General features: G+C 43.2%; 1 long non-coding RNA gene across 1 annotated transcript; it reads right to left on the bottom strand.

The window, feature by feature from the left end:
* Nucleotides 1–7,271: 7,271 nt before the first annotated feature.
* Nucleotides 7,272–7,772, bottom strand: LOC311312709. Its single transcript, XR_014630578.1, has 3 exons — nucleotides 7,680–7,772; nucleotides 7,473–7,587; nucleotides 7,272–7,351 (listed from the first exon to the last, which is right to left on the bottom strand). It is a non-coding gene; the product is annotated as an uncharacterized lncRNA (long non-coding RNA).
* Nucleotides 7,773–11,015: the final 3,243 nt, after the last annotated feature.

Below are 11,015 nucleotides of genomic sequence, written 5' to 3'. Positions count from 1 at the left end.
AGAGCATTATGGGAACAGTAGTCCTACTACTACAATGTCAGGCTGCATGTTAACAAAGATATATGGATTCAGAGTTTATATGACAGTAGAAAAGTTTTCTAACCTCCCTTCATAGGATCTGAAGAGCCCCAGAACAGGGGTCAGCTCAGAGAATGGGGAGACCACAGCCGCGTCTTGGAAGTGGTACGGGTTGTTGGACGAGGCGATGGGGGCCAGCCACATTATTGCCCCGGTGGTCCTCATCTCCTCGTCCCCCCATACCCTTCATCAGCTGTGGCCTCTCCCTCTGTGCTGACCCCACCCGCTGACGCAGACAGAGCAAGGACAGGGAGAGGAGAGGAGAGCCGATCTAGGAGTGGGGAGTTGGAGGAGATGTGGAGGAAGATGGAAAGTAACAGGCTGGAAGAAGAGAAGAAGGAGAATGAGAGAGAGATTGAGGAGAAAAAGAGAGAAGGAGAAGGAGGCAGCTTACAGGGAGGAGCTAAGGGAAATGAAGATGGGTTGTGTTGTGTTAACTTATTTATTAAACTTTGTTCAATTACATCGGCCTCTTGTCTTATTAGTGTGAATGCTTTAGAGCATCCACACTATTGTTATCCAGTTCTTTATAGTTTATTATTATTATTCTTACTTCTTCTGTACGTTTTCTGTAGCTCCTTCATACTTTGAGCTACTTAAACCATTCAAGTATCAAAATGTTCAGCTTGTTAAGGACATTATCGGAATCCTTTCAGATTTTTTATACCTTTTATACTTTTTAAATTATTCAGCTTTTTCAACTTTTTTTTTTTTATGGAAGTCAATGAGGGAGTTTTGAAACCTTCTTCAGCCTTCAACTCCTTCATACTTTGAGCTACGGAAACCATTCAATCAATCAATCAAAGCTTTATTTGTATAGCGCATTTCATACCCAGAGGCAACACAATGCACTTTACAGAGAACAAGGGAGGTGGGCATACGACCCACTCTCTACATATTCCAGAGGGAAGCAAAAAAACAGTAATCACCCGGGGGCCAGATAAGTGAGCTGTAAAAATTATTTCCTGACCCCTCTCAACAAGGCGATCGAGCACGCTCCAGGAGTATGTTTATCTACCGGCTAAGAACATTTATAAAGCAATACATTACATTAAATTACATTTCAGAGTAAGAGAAGCTAAAAAAGCTTCATAGGAGAGACATGGCAAATACTGGTGTGTGTTTGCTATGGCCCAGGCCTAAAGCCGGAAGTGGGCTGGTGTGTGTATGTGTTAACTAAATGCTACGACATCCACAGCAGACACGGGGGTATCTATCGGACTCCGGGAGGTCTGATGGTGACAGTGGGGCATCCACTGGACCTGGTTAGAAGATAGGAGGGAGAGAGAGAGGCACTAGGGGAGGCAGAAAACGGTTAGTAGCACACTGAGCCATTGAAGCAACACAGCTGTCAGAACAGAACAAGCCTGTTTCAGGGTAACCAGCTTCTGTACACTACTTGATATACATATAGTGCATAGCAGGATAAATACCAATGTATACAGAGGATTCACAGGTAGGTTTGAGGCTGCCTTTCTGTGTCTCAAGGTCCTGGCTAGTGATTGTAGGCTAGGTCGAAAAGGTACGTCTTGAGATCTCGCTTGAAGACCTCCGTTGTTTCGGCTCTTCTTAGGCACTCCGGTAGGGTGTTCCAGAGGTTGGGGGCATAGAAACTAAAAGCTGCCTCTCCGTGTTTCTTGGTCCTGGCTTTTGGAACTGTTAAAAGTTCAGTAACTGAGGATCTGAGTGGTCTGTTGGGCATGTACCTAACAAGCATGTCTGAAATAGATTCTGGTGAGTGACTGTGGAGAGATTTATAGACTAGTAATAGTATTTTAAAGTCTATTCTAGAGTTGACAGGTAACCAGTGTAGTGATTTGTACTTGGACTCGTGCTGCAGCATTCTGTATCATTTGTAGCTTAGAGATTACTTTCTTTGGTAGGCCTGATAGTAGAGCATTGCAGTAGTCCAGCCTGCTTGTGATGAAAGCATGCATTAATCTTTCGGTGTCAGCCTGAGAGAGAAAGGGTTGCACCTTGGCAATGTTCCTAAGGTGGTAAAAAGATGTAAATATATTGTCAAAATATTCTTGATGTGGTTTTCGAAATTAAGATCCGAGTCAAGTATGACACCTAGGTTTTTAGCCTGGCAATTGGTGTAAATTTCCAGAGTTTTTAAGTGTGCAGCTAGTTTCTCTCTTTCAGCTTTTTCTCCAATGATCAGTACTTCTGTTTTGTCCTGGTTTAGTTGGAGGAAATTATGTGACATCCATACATTTATATCTGTAATACACTTGACAGGGCAGTCAACCAAGCTGTAGTTACTGGGTGTTACAGAAATATAGAGTTGGGTATCATCTGCGTAGCTATGGTAGCTAATGTTGTGCCTCCTGATGACACTGCCAAGGGGCAGCATGTACAGGCTGAAGAGTAGAGGTCCTAGGATCGATCCTTGGGGCACCCCACAGGTCTTCGGGATCTTTCCTGAGCTATGGTCACCGAGGGCAACGAAGAAATCACGACCGGTTAGATAGGTCCTAAGCCAATTTAGGACTGGACCAGAGAGGCCAACCCACTTCTCCAGTCTTTTGGTGAGGATCACATGATCTATAGTATCAAAGGCTGCACTCAGGTCCAGGAGGACGAGAACAGAAAGCTCTTTGGAGTCAGCATTAATTCTGAGGTCATTTACAACTTTGACTAATGCCGTCTCTGTGCTATGATGGGCACGAAAGCCGGACTGGAAAAGGTCAAGGGTACAACTTGTAGCTAGGAAATCATTAATCTGTTTGAAAACAATTTTTTCCAGAATTTTACTCAAAAAAGGGAAGGTTGGAGATTGGTCTAAAATTGCTAAGAACTGAAGTGTCTAAGTTGTTTTTCTTCAGCATGGGTCTCACCAAAGCAGTTTTAAGTATTGGGGGGAAGACACCTGTAGATAGGGAGTCATTAACAATGGATAAAATGTCATAGGATACAGAGTCAAAAATAGTTTTGAAAAAATCGGTGGGGATGGGATGCAGCAGGCATGTGGAGGATTTGAGTTTGGATACTACTTTTCTCAACATTTCTGTGTCCATCAGTGTAAACAAGCACATATGTCCATTACATGGAGGGAGAAGATCTGTTAACGGGATGCATGGCCGTTCCTGGGTGATATTCCTCCTAATATTCATAATCTTATCTCTGAAGTAAGCTGCAAATTCCTCACATTTGGAGGTAGAGAGCAGGTTATCAGGTGTTTTTATGGCAGGGTTTATTAGGCTATCAATTGTTGAGAAGAGCACTCTTGAATTATTTCGGTTGATAGATATCAATTTTGAGAAGTGGTCTTTCCTTGCATTTCTTATTGCTTTATTAAAGGCAGAGAGATGTTCTTTGAGAATATCATGGTGGACCTGTAGCTTGGTTTTTCGCCATATACAGATGTGGGAAGTTAGAAATGTCACATGCTGCAGCATTTCACCTTCGCGGTATTTGGCAGGGAAATACCGTTGGAAATCAAGTGGGATTTCAGACGGGTGTTATTTAGTTTTAGTGATGCACCACCGCCAGGTGGCGTCTTTGAGTAGATTTAGCAGGCTGGGCTCAGTGTTTTTCTCCTATAGTCTACGAATGAAGCATCATTAAGTTTCACATTCTTTAATTTAAATGCTCTGTTGTAAAGCACTTTGAGCTGAATTTATCTGTATAAAAGGTGCTATACCTTGTTCTCAAACACATGTTTTCTCCATCTGGATGTAATTTAATTATTACGAACACCTATATCTAGGCCTACAGTAGCCTATCTATCTCGGTAACTGACGTCGGGTCAAGACGTGGTGGCTGTTTGGTCAAATGCGCAAAATAACAGTATTGTAAATATATTTGTTAGTAAAGATATGGTGAACGTGGGGGTTTTGCGTTTTGTTTCTGGAACGCATTCAACTGGTAGGCTACTCGTAAACCCCGGAAGTAAATTTAAAGACGGGGCATAATGTAGCCAAGTCTGAGCGCAGTAGGCTATATGGCTTCAGCACGATACAAAGAAAAAATAAGCTTGATCGACTTGTGGATCCATACAAAATTGACATAGTCGCCATGAGTAAAGATCACTCATTGCCAATCATATCCGGACATTAACTATCGTGTGCATAGATAGCGGCAGGTTTGACAGTGAGTGCGTTCACATGCACAATATACACAATATTTTGTTATTTGAATGATCTTGAATATATATATATTCAAGATCATTCAAATAACAAAATATCGTGTATGTTTTTATTTATTTATACCGGCAGCCAGCCGTTCCATGAATGGCTATAGGGAATGCGCAGTTTCGCGCTGGCTACAGCCTATTATATGCACAGTTTCACGCTACGTAGGCTATTATAAATAAGTATTATTCATTGGGGGAGCTTGGACTCGCTGGGTACTGGTGGAGAGACGCAGAGCCTCCCCAGACGCGACATCCTCCAGTTGGCTGAAGAGCTGCGCGCTCTGGCGTCCAAACAGCCACCGGCGGCGCCCCTCGCAGTGTCCACAGAAGAATACCCCCACCAAAATACTTGCATGGTGAAGACAAGCTGCAGCAAGAACAGAACTGTCTACCAATGCATGAAGTGCACCATAGCTGTCTGTGAGAGGCTATAGCAGAGGATATGTGCGAAGTGTATTTGAGCTGCCGCCTCAACCGTGCGTATAAGAGCAGAGCGCATCATATAGCTACAACTAGTAGCCCATAGCCATTAAAACGACTTATTGTTTTATTCATATATCAACTAGATAATTCGATAATAATGAGTAGCCTAGTAGGCTATAAAATGAATTCAATAGGGCAAGCCTTAAGTTGTAGCCTAGGCTACAGTAGAATCACAAGACGCCCCTACTAACACAATCAGGTTGCAGCAATGTTGCAGAAACGTGCGATTTAGACTTTTGTATGGTCCACTCAACGTCAAGTTAAACGTGCATGCAACGCAAACGCGGTATCTGCACACAAGTTGCTGCAACGTGCAGGCCCAACGTGTCTGCAACGTGCCTGCAATGTCCACACAACGTTGTGATTTCCGCGATGATTTCGATGTATATGGCTGCAACGTTGTATACACGTTTATATATCACTTCCGTTGGCTACATTCATAATTTGCATTACAAAACAAATCGGCTCCTTGCACAAGATCCACTACTTCCTGAAACTCTACAGGCATATTTCTTTACCGTCCTATACTATTGGATAGCAATTGCGATGAATCCGGTGTGCAGCACACCTGATCAATCACTTCCATCCACTAGTATAGGACAGGAAAGAAATACGCCTGTAGAGTGTCAGGAAGTAGTGGAGCTTGTGCAAAGAGCCTATTAATGCTATAGTCAATGCAGCAAGCAAAATTATGGTACAAAAGTTATGACAACACCATTAACAGTTAAGAACAATTTATTAAAAAAAGTACACACAATGTCTGGCCTGCAACATGATAAACAAGTTTTTAAAACAAAAAGGATTTAAAAAAAACAACAAAAAAACAGTTATTTACAAAAAAAAGTTATTTACAAAAAAAATGACAGGCTGTGCTCAGATAGGCTGGGGGGGGGGGGGGGGGGGGGCTGTGCTCAGATGGGCTGCGGGTGGGCGTCAGATGGGCTGGGGGGCAGCTAGGAAGGGAAGTCTTCCTCATCAGAATGCTGGGGATTGCTCAGATGGACTGTTCTTGGATGGGCTGTGCTCAGACGGACTTCTGCAGATACCTAAAGACAATGAAATGGCCGTAAATACACAACGCACATACATGCACAAAAAAGTGGTACACAATCTTTGGAACCATGCAGTGTCACTGGGTAGGAGAAACCAAAAAAAAAAGACATCACTTACCCTTCTGCATTTAGCAGGGGCATGTTTTAATGTCTCCTGCAGCTGGGCGGCCACCTCCGCCATCGTAGCCTTCGGCATAGAGACCATAACTGCACCTTTAAGTTATAAAGAAAGGTAATGGTTTCAATTCACATCGGTCATGGAACAAAGACGATGTATTAAAAAATATTAAAACTATGAACCATTTCTTACGTGTTAGAACATTGAAGAGTTTCATACTCTTAAGTGGCTTCTTCCCGTGCACACTGTAGGCGCTCCACACCGCATGTGTGGCAACAGCTGACAGCACCCGTCGGACTGTGTCCGCCAAGTCTCTGCCACCAATGGCACCTAGGTATTGTCTGCAAAACAAAGACAGTCATTTACTGTACCCTTCCCTGCAAAAATAAGACAAAGTTCTGCCCTGCAGACACTCACCATCTTCCTCTGATGTTCCCGGTCCTTCAACCTGGCCTCAAAGACCTGCAGCTCCTCCTCCCTTTGGGCAGGGTCCAGTACATCCAGCACTTCTCCCTGGGCTCCAGACTCCCCAGGCCGCATGCTCTGGGCCAGTTCCCTCACACTCTGTGCAAGCTCACGGAGTTGCTCCCGCAAGTCTGAGAACTGCTGATGTACAGACCTCTGGAAATCTAGATAAACACAGATGTGGCTATAAGTACATTGACATAAAACTAAATGAAACTCAAAATATATCCCTGCATGCAACATGAAGTAGTTCCATACCAGCATCTGCAGAGCAGCATCGATTCGGTAGAGGGGTACATGGAGTCAATGGTGCTGGAGCCGTTTTCTTGGGCGACGGCATCACAGACCTAACTGAAAAACAAAAGGGATAAAGGAAAGGGATTAGCAGGAAACTGTATGGTGTTGGCAGCATGTTTTGGCTTCTGGCATTTGAAGGAAAATCAATTAAGACATTAACAGGTAGACATCACAACACCACAGCAGTACATGCCACTCTTACCTGGTCTGGCTGGGGTGCTATATGATCTGGCTGGGGTGCTATACCTGAGGTCTGGGCCCCGCTCGCTCACATGGGACAAGCTTGGAAAATCTGCAAGATGAGTAAAATGGTATTCAAAATAAATAAAAAATAGTCCAACTATCAGTGTGCAGTAGGCATAGACATTTCATTTCAACACAAACATGCATACCTGAATTGTACAGCACACGTGGAATGTACTGGACAGCCGGCAGAGGCCTTTCAACTCCGGCACCTGGCATACTGTCTTTGGCCTGCATTGTTGGGACCAATGGCTGTCCTGGGCTTGTAATATCTAGTGGAATATCAGTATATTAGCTCAGATTACTCGATTTCAAAAGTACTACTCTTTTGGGACTGTTGAATGCACTTTAGTATATTACCTTCGTCACTGGAGTGATAGCGTGTGTTGCGCCGTCTCTTTCGAACGTCTTGGCACTCGTCCATTGACGACTGCTGCTCAAAGACTTTTGCCATGAGCCTGGCACCTTCGTAATGATCTGTGTGCATAAAGTACCATAATCAATACATTTCAGCCATCCTTTTTCCTCAGAATAATGAGTCATGATCTTTCCCCCCCCCCCATCAGTATTTTTTAACAGCTTAAAATGCAAACAGTACCAGTTGTGGACTTTGGGAAAACCCGGACTCTGTGGAGCGCCCAGCCAGGGTTAGGTTCCACACAGCTCTTTATCCGTTGGCTGACTTTGTTCATTGGCCAGGAACACATCTGCAACTGTGAGTGAAACCATGTTAGTACCCGCTTCCCTGTACAATTGAAAAGTAGCACACCAATCAGAAACATTGTTCACACAAACATGTTCTTACCCCATCCTTTTTGGAGAGCCAGGATACTGAGACAACCGACACTGTCCTCCCCCAGAAACTCCACACTGCAATACAGTCTGCCCAATAAACAAAAAAATATTAAGGTTATTAATTAGTGACACGCCACTATTCTATACTATTCTTTTTTTTTTTATTATTCTCTGCCGGCATCTGCCCAGGACAGATGCGGTCAATGGCGGTCAATCATCAGTGTGGGAAACATTAAGCTAGTTTAGGCATTAGCCACTGCAGTGCATAGATTAAATGTATAAGGCCCGTGAATCACACGTTACTACTCGCAGTTTTAACAGGAACGCCTGTTTTTGACTCGTGAACTCCAACAATACACACCGATACTACTAATGTGGCAAACAAAGCTGCCTCCATCTTTGTTTCGAGCTAACGTTATTGTCCATGGTACCTCGCTTACCTCGTGGGTGGCATCGTTCTCAGTCTCCCACTTTCCAGACAAATGGAAAATATATAAAGCATTATCTTGGCTTCGCCTTCACTGTTGCCTATGTAAAATTAGCCTAAGATTCGTGATGGCCTTAGAAAGCCTGACACGAGCGAGCTCCCAATGTGAGTCTCAAATTCAGCAGAGTCAAACAAACAAACAATTCACATGTCCAGCGGCCATTTTAGAGTAACGTTAACTAACACAAACTACCAGCTCAGACCGTTCGCTTATGTTTCTGCAAATGTTCGCGGCGAACACAAAGCCAGCAGTAACAGAAAAAAGGTTTGCAATAGTTTGTCGGAGTATTTGCAATATTGTCTAAACGTTAGCCAAGTTCGGGCCTTGACTTAGCTAGCTAACACTAGGTAGCGTGCTAGCTAGCATTAGCTAACGTTAGCTAGCTATCATTGGGCTTCCAATTCCTGAACTTAGTTTAGCGTGCAGGTTATGAGTTACTTCTGTTTACTTAAATCTTATATTACCGGTAAGTAAACAAATAAATAGCTAAACCTACAGTCAAATCAATGTAATTTGATGAGAAAAAAAAACAGAGGTGACGTTAGCTAGATAACTTACCAGAGATGAAGTTCGCACCACACAAAAAAGTGTTTGTTGGTCCCCAATCTGTTCTCTTTATGGCTTTAAACCACAGATGTCGGTGGTTACTCTGAAAAGGGTGACATCTCAAGGGGATGATGAAGAATCTGAGGCCATCATCTTGTTTTCTGTTTGTACAGTTCACAGCAGCTTTGGGGCATAATTAGCTACATGAAACGGAGCTCCTGGCTACTGTGGCGAGTTCGTTTGCCTTTTTACCTAGAGGCTGCGTGCTTGCTCTGCTGTGACGTAGGCGGCGAACCCATCTATAGGGAGGGAAAGTAATCTCATCGCCCCCTAGTGGCAGCGTTCCATAATGCCGAGAGAATGAATGGGTTTTCTCGACACGTCTTTTGAAAATTGATATCTTGGTCGACACCGAAAAGTTAGTAGAATTTTTTTTAATAATTGAAAAAGCATTCAATTTATAACAAACAGGGAAATATACAATCAATAACATTTCTAAGATGAGTTATTAACCTCAACATACAGTACAATATGAAGGATATAAGCGAAAATTTAAAAAATAATAATCATACAGGAGCAGTTTGGCAAAGAACCGCCTACTTTAACTGTGAACCAGCAAGCAGTGACGTCACGGGATAGCCCGATTGCTAGCCTAATAGGACTGTAATACAACGTTACTCTCACGTTATGTAATGACGTTGCAGGGACCCATGTTGCCAATGTTTCTGCAACGTTGCAGTAAAGTCTAATTAGACTTAGGAGGGTAAAGTTATTTTCGACCATAGATGGACGTTGTCACAACATCGCCTGATGGTAACGTTGCAACTTACCTAAGTACAACTTATGTGCAACGTTGCTGCAACCCACTGTGTTAGTAGGGGCATAGGCCTAGCCTATCGTAAAAAGCGTTGCGTTCTCATAGGCCTATATTAACTGAGATAATTATTAATTATGCTCAGCTCATAATGTCTGTTGAAAATAATTCCCTCTTAAGCAGAATTTTAATTGTATTAAAATAGGCTAAAATTAAATATCCACATATTCTGATTCCTTCTAGGTCTATATAATTTTTCTTTTTTTTTTAATGTGTAGCCTATAGGCTTCTGCGATAAACAAAACAGCCACAATGTAGCCTGCTTAGCGAGCGAGAGGGCAGTCTACCATAAAGTGTATAACCATAATATGTAATATATCTAGACTACATGCATTGTGGTATTTCTTTATATAGCCAATTGTTTCTCAATAAACAGTTATGTCATCCTCTGAGTCCGAATGTAGGCTAATAGACCGTCAGCTCTAAATGCCTTCCCAATCAATGAGACATGGTTGTAAAAATGATGTTTTATTGATGAAAAGGGTAAAACTGAAAAACATGGAGAGTCATTGCATTGATCGATGCAGTCCGCTACCAGCAAACACTGAAAATACAGGTCCTCAATTTATTTAGATTAGACTAGCCTATCCAACTGGACCACTCCAATGAATGTTGAACGTAGCCTACTTTTATTCTTTAGGTTTTACAGAATCGGCCTACAATTTCCACACATGCATGCGCCATCTGACTAGCTCGTCACTCGCCAGCGAACCTGGACTAGACTATTGTAACCCCCCCCCCCCCCCCCCCCCAAATGCTTTTATATTCAAATAAACTGGATGAACCGGTTTCCTAGCCCTGGATCGTGGGGAGGGGGGTAGCCTGCGTTAGCGGGTGCTTTGCCATGACCGGCCATTGAATTCGCTAGTTTGATTGATAGATGGATGGATTAACGTCCAAAGTAGATTGTGCAAGTATTGTATAGGCCCATGTGTAAGAGATGAATGGCTGTAACCATCAATCAATCAATCAATCAAAGCTTTATTTGTATAGCGCATTTCATACCCAGAGGCAACACAATGCGCTTTACAGAGAACAAGGGAGGTGGGCATACGACCCACTCTCTACATATTCCAGAGGGAAGCAAAAAAACAGTAATCACCCGGGGGCCAGATAAGTGAGCTGTAAAAATTCTTCCCTGACCCCTCTCAACAAGGCGATCGAGCAAGCTCCAGGAGTATGTTTGTCTACCGGCTAAGAACATTTATGAAGCAATACATTGCATTGAATTACATTTCAGAGTGAGAGAGGCTAAAAACATCATAGGGGAGAGAATATTCTACGGACATGCTACATCATCCACAGTAGACACAGGGGTATCTATCGGACTTCGTGAGGTCTGCTGGTGACAGTGGGGCATCCACTGAACCTGGTTAGAAGATAGGAGGGAGAGAGAGAGGCACCAGGAAGAGGGAAGGCAGAGCAGGGTTAGTAGCAC

This window comes from Borostomias antarcticus (assembly GCF_949987555.1).
Source record: "Borostomias antarcticus genome assembly, chromosome: 8".
Taxonomy (NCBI): Eukaryota; Metazoa; Chordata; class Actinopteri; order Stomiiformes; family Stomiidae; genus Borostomias; species Borostomias antarcticus.
Note: the sequence above shows the minus strand (reverse complement) of the source record. Positions and strands in the feature narration are given on the sequence as shown.